Genomic DNA, 6,712 nt, shown 5'->3' on the forward strand with positions numbered 1-6,712 from the left:
ATGCATAATCTAATTCAGATAAACCACCCGTAAATGGAATGTAAAACCAAAACAAACTTTGACGAGTTTACATGTCGGTCAAACTGTCTCTTCCTGTTGGTTCTCGGACGGAATAAGCTGCAATCGGGGCGAGACTTTAGTAAACGTTCATCTACGCGAGACTCGCGTCAGGATAAAAATTGATTTGTGAATTCACACAACGAGTAGTTTTGGTCATTGTTAAGCAGAGCACATCGACTTCGTCTGATCTTTCTCTCGCTCTCATACTCGCTCGCTTCCCATTATAGTGGTGTAATTACTTCTAATGAAGAAGTCTGTGTGCAGATGCAGGCTCTGATTAGCCAGCCGCACCCACGGACATCTCTCTCACACACACACATACACACTTCATCTTTAAACGTTCATTTTGTTAGTCATTTGTTCCGCAAATTGCTCCTCTCAGAAGCAGATTCATAATGGGGGCTGCCAGCGAAACGGTGACTGCCTGGAGTCAGTGTGAACTGAAGTGCTCTGAAAAGCATTAGACATGCAAATACTAGTTTAAAGTCACCTTGTTTTTTAATGGAATATTGCAGTATTTGTTATAAATGATTTATCAAGTGCCTCGTTATCTTTAATTAGAATAACTTCCCTTCCGATGACGAGGGCGGGGCAACCTGTCACTCACATGAGATCCACCAATAGCAAACCATAACCATACAATCAATTCCCCACGGACAAAATCAAGCCCCGCCCTACATTTGTTCTTGTTTGAGAAGCAGTTTCACTTGAATATACTTCACTATAGGGAAGAAAAGACTATCGTACTTCCATTTCATGACGACTTTAATGAAAACCATTTCTACTTAGAGTTAGCGATCTAAACAAACCCCTAATACATAAGCTTATCAAAATTATGAGATGCTACGAATTATGAAATAAAAAGTTGAATTTATGACATTCACTAATGATTAACCATATGAATCATATTAAATTATGATATAAATGTCAAAATTGGGATACTAAGACATAATTATGAGTAGGCCTGTAACGATTATTGTTAATCATCTGATCATGGTTTTTGAGAATTTGAGAACCACAAGTTTAAATTTCAATCACATTTGACTAAAGAATATATATATATATAAATATATATATAAATGACAATGGTGTAAAGTCTGCAAAGATAGTTAAAGGTTTGTGGGTTTAATCAGACTGCATTATATTATATTATATTATATATATTATATTATATTATATTATATATATATATATATTATCAGAAATCATATGGGCCTATTTTATTATAAATTTTATTATTATATACAATTCCAAGTCAAAATTAGGCTTACACTGTAAGTGATGTGAAAAACAACAACAAATCAAATCATTAAACACAATTATTTGTATGACGATTAATCGTCAGCACAAAATTCATGGTCGTGACAGGCCTAATTATGAGATAAAAAGTCAAAATTGACATAAAAAGTTAATTGAGATACAGGCGAAATTATGAGATATGAAGCTATAATTGACAAAATTCACATACAAAGTCATAATTGAGAAAAAAGTCCACAATATGACACAAAATACTGAAAATTATTAGATAAAAATGTCAAAAAAATTATTTCTACCTTTCGTTGCATTAGTTTTGTATGGAAGCCCATTTCTGCCACTAAATAAAAAAATAAAAAAAAGTAATTGGGACTTTTTATCTCACAATTGCATGATATAAAGTCAGAATTCTGAGATATAAACTCACAATTGCGAGAAAAAGTCAAAATTGTGACTTTATATCATGCAATTGACTTTTTCTCGCAATTGCGAGTTTATATCTCAAAATTCCGGCTTTTTTTCCTCACAATTCTTTTTTTCTTACAATTGTGTGATATAAAGTCACAGTTCTTTTTTCTCGCACTTCAGACTTTTTTCTCACAATTCTGACTTTTTCTCAAAATTACTTTTTCTTCTGAATTTCACATAAATTCAGAATTTTTCTTACAATTGCAAGTTATAAAGTCAGAATTCTGAGATATAAACTTGCAATTGCGAGAGAAAAAAAGTCAGAATTGTGACTATATCACACAATTGCGAGTTTATATCTCACAATTCTGACTTTTTCTCACAATTCTGACTTTTTTTCTTACAATTGCGAGTTATAAAGTAACAATTCTGAGATGTAAACTTGCAATTGCGAGAAAAAAAGTCAGAATTGTGACTATATCACACAATTGCGAGTTTATATCTCAGTATTCTGACTTTATAACTCGCAATTGCAAGAAAAAAAGTCAGAATTCTGAGAAGTCACAATTACTTTTTATTTTTTTATTTAGTGGCGGAAACAAGCTTCCATAGTTTTGTCATAATTTTGACTTTAATTTATAATTATGAATTAGTATATCATAATTTCAACCTTTTATCTCATTATTATGACGTGTTGATGAAAAACTGCAGGTGGAAAAAAAACTGAATTTTATTTAAAAGAGACGTTTTTAGGATCATTTTTAGTGAATCCTTCAGAAAATGTAAATAGAGACTGCACACACTCAGTATTCTGATATATTAATATTTTGATCAATGCTGGCTGTTTCGGTTTCAACAATAACCACATTAGCTCTCAAACGAGTTCGTTATTGGTTGCACGCACGGTGACATTGCGCTGACAGCTGCTGATTTGAACTGTCTTCTTTAATGTGGCTCCTCGTTCTCAGCTTTATTCCCGTCTGCTCGCAGTCCTTGACGAGAGGACACGCTCGGCCGCGGCACCAGGCGCCGCACGTCACCGGGCTTGCATGACTTCATCAGGGGTGCGGAGAGCGTTGCGCTTCGGCGCTGGGGAGCTCCATATCATGCATAAACATGAGCTGTCACTATCACAGCGAGGCCCCATAGAGCCAGAGCTGCCAGCCAAAAGCAGGACCGCGGACACATGCTGCAGTGTGTGTGTGTGATTTGGAGGGGTTTCAGGAATGTGGAGCACAAGATCGTGGTTGGTGCCGCCGCGGTGTGTTTCAGCTGTAGGTCAACACACAGAGCTCAGAAAGCAAACAGAGGCAACTGCAAATAGATGAAGATACTCCGGTGCATCTCCCACACTGTCCCGACGTCCATACATAAATATATGATCTGACTTATTAGCCTGGTAGATGATAAAGTGGCTTTTTGACTTTTTAGAAACACCATACATCAGTTTTGCATGGGCAAGCACCACTGAAAATATGAAAATCTAGTTACATATATGAAAATATATCCTTTAATTCTGTATTTTTGTCCAGTTTTAGTGCTTTTAAAATCTAAAAAAGGTGCACTACGGCGCACATTCATTTAAATTTCATGAGGACATTTTAGTGTTTTCTGACTTTGAAAGACATGAATTGTTTAAGAGGAGAGCTGTCTTCGAAAGATACATGTGGAAAGCTGGGCTAATGTCAAAAATGTTTATTTTATAGCTATATTATTTCTCCCAAAGTTGTTCCACCTGAATGATAAAAGTGCTACTGATATGTAGCCCAAGGCAGTCAAAATCCACATTTCAGTTCTGCTTCAAAACTGTTGTATAGTAGGCCTATATTTATTAATGTTTGGCTTTATTAATTAATTATATTATTTTAGAATCACAAAAAAAGTTGTTGCGCTCTCAGTTGGAAAAGTTCTCTTTTCCTTCAGGTGCATAGAAGCAAAAAAGACATACTTGAGCAAAAGTTCATGTTCTCTGTTATGTTGGTAAAACCACACGTGCTTTACGCACTAGAATAATTGAACATACAAGTACAATTTGTAGACGGGATGATACATCTATTTATCGTCACTTCAATCTTGATAAACATTCTTGGTCTGACATGAAGTTCCTGGGCATCGAGAGGATTTTACCTCATAGAAGAGGTGGAGATAGAGACGAGAAATTGTTGCAAAGGGAGGCATTTTGGATTTTTTAACTTAAATGGTTAGTTCACCCAAAAATGAAAATTATGTCATTAATGACTCACCCTCATGTCGTTCCAAACCCGTAAGACCTCCGTTCATCTTCTGAACACAGTTTAAGATATTTTAGATTTAGTCCGAGAGCTTTCTGTCCCTCCATTGAAAATGTATGTACGGTATACTGTCCATGTCCAGAAAGGTAATAAAAACATCATCAAAGTAGTCCATGTGACATCAGTGGGTTAGTTAGAAGTTTTTGAACCATCGAAAATACATTTTGGTCCAAAAATAACAAAAACTACGACTTTATTCAGCATTGTCTTCTCTTCCGGAATCATTTCCATTGAATTGATTCCATTGAATCCTTTCATCTGTCTGTGTTGGTAATGCACTTTTACACCATTGTTTTTGGCGATTAGGACATCCACGACATGCACACTTACGCACCATTTTAAAAAATATAGCAATACCAAAATACAAACGATGTAGAATAGCTTGAATACAGCGTGCGTCTCCCTCAGACTGTAAACGAAGCTCGGGCGCACCAGAAAACACGTCAGCAGCGTCACTGCGGAGTCGTGGACCACACTCCAGAGCAGAAGGGGGCGGTAATGCACCAATAAACTGGATGCCAACCGCCGTAAAACAGGAAAGAAGAAGAAGCGGAGTCGTGAACGTGAATTGACAACAGACCCGGAAGAGAAGACAATGCTGAATAAAGTCGTAGTTTTTGTTATTTTTGGACAAAAATGTATTTTCGATGCTTCAAAATGTCACGGTATGTCCTAATCGCCAAAAACAACCACGGCGACGTAAAAGTGCATTACCAACGCTGACAGATGAAAGGATTCAATGGAATCAATTCAATGGAATCAATTCAATGGAATCACTTCAGTGGAATCAATTCAATGGAATCAATTCAGTGGAATCACTTCAATGGAATCACTTCAATGGAATCAATTCAGTGGAATCAACTCAATGGAATCAATTCAGTGGAATCAATTCAATGGAATCAATTCAGTGGAATCAACTCAATGGAATCAATTCAGTGGAATCAATTCAATGGAATCAATTCAGTGGAATCACTTCAATGGAATCAATTCAATGGAATCAATTCAGTGGAATCAACTCAATGGAATCAACTCAATGGAATCAATTCAGTGGAATCAATTCAGTGGAATCAATTCAGTGGAATCAATTCAATGGAATCAATTCAGTGGAAATGATTCCGGAAGAGAAGACAATGCTGAATAAAGTCGTAGTTTTTGTTATTTTTGGACCAAAATGTATTTTCGATGCTTCAACAAACTCTAACTGACCCTCTGATGTCACATGGACTACTTTGATGATGTTTTTATTACCTTTCTGGACATGGACAGTATACCGTACATACATTTTCAACGGAGGGACAGAAAGCTCTCGGACTAAATCTAAAATATCTTAAACTGTGTTCCGAAGATGAACGGAGGTCTTACGGGTTTGGAACGACATGAGGGTGAGTCATTAATGACATAATTTTCATTTTTGGGTGAACTAACCCTTTAAATCTTTATTTCCTGATGGCATGAATGAACGTTCTTGTTTTTTGTAATTTTCTGTAACATTATTATTGTTATTTTCATTACTTTAAATGTATATTTCATATAGTTTGTGCTATGTTTGTTACTTTTCAGACTCTCTTGCAGTGACTCTTGTGATAATTGATTGTTATTGGTGTTAATTGATGATTGTGATTGGATTCAGCTGATGGCTTTGAATTGCTTGTCTTTCTAGAAAGTTGCATTTTGAGCACTGAGGATAGCAATCTGCTGAAACGTCTGCTCATGCTCCTCTGTTTTTAACTCGCTTTGCACTTTATTGCACCATGCAATTGACAAAATAAATTAAGTCTTAAGTCTTTTTTGGTTTCTGTTTTGCTCAATTATTTTAGAATCACAAAGCTGATGAACACGTGCTTCAGTCGGTATTTAGCATGTGTTTGAGCGCCCCCTGGTGGTTTACACAAAAAACTGTCTGCAATTTTAGTTTATGAGATTTATCTGACAATATCAGGCCTGTAACTTCATATAAAATGCCATATATGAAGATTCAAGTGATGACAGGTATTACATATTCAGCAAAAGGTTATTTGATGGTGGTGGTCCTGAATTCTACTTGAGTTTTATTGTTTGGTGAGAAGGGGAAAGATTAAATTGACACTTCAAAGCAACTACTCTGAATAGAAGATTGATCCACAGATCTTCTGATACACTGGGGTGTATATTAACACAGACTTCATTAAGGCTGTCTTAATTAACGTTTGTTTTGATGTCTGGAGAGTCTCCAGGGACACGGAGATGAGTAGCTACTATACTTCTTAAAATGCAAATGACTGATTTGGACGGTTACAACTTGTCTAATTACTGAAAAGGATACAGCTGTTTGAAATAAAGCCAACATTCTGTCATTTACCACAGAATATAATTGATTTCAAAATTGGATAGCCTTTATATTGTCTATATTGGCAAGATTGGGTTTAAAATAAAACGGCTTGTGTTTTTTTTTTTTTTTTATATAAAGTTACGCTATGTAACTTTTTTGATAATATATAAAAGTTATTAATGACAGAGTGAAAAAAAAATTAGTCTTCCAAACTGTTTTTACCCAAATATACTTTGATAAACCTAAAAAAATTCAGGCCGAATTTGGCGGGAAATTGCGTACCGACATAAATCGTTTTTTTTTTTTTTTTTTTTTTGTTAAGTCAACAGCTAGTCACATTGTTTATGCTGAACCTTGTTTTTTACATCAGGAAACACAAAAGGTGTAAATG

Source organism: Megalobrama amblycephala, linkage group LG15 (assembly GCF_018812025.1).
Source record: "Megalobrama amblycephala isolate DHTTF-2021 linkage group LG15, ASM1881202v1, whole genome shotgun sequence".
Taxonomy (NCBI): Eukaryota; Metazoa; Chordata; class Actinopteri; order Cypriniformes; family Xenocyprididae; genus Megalobrama; species Megalobrama amblycephala.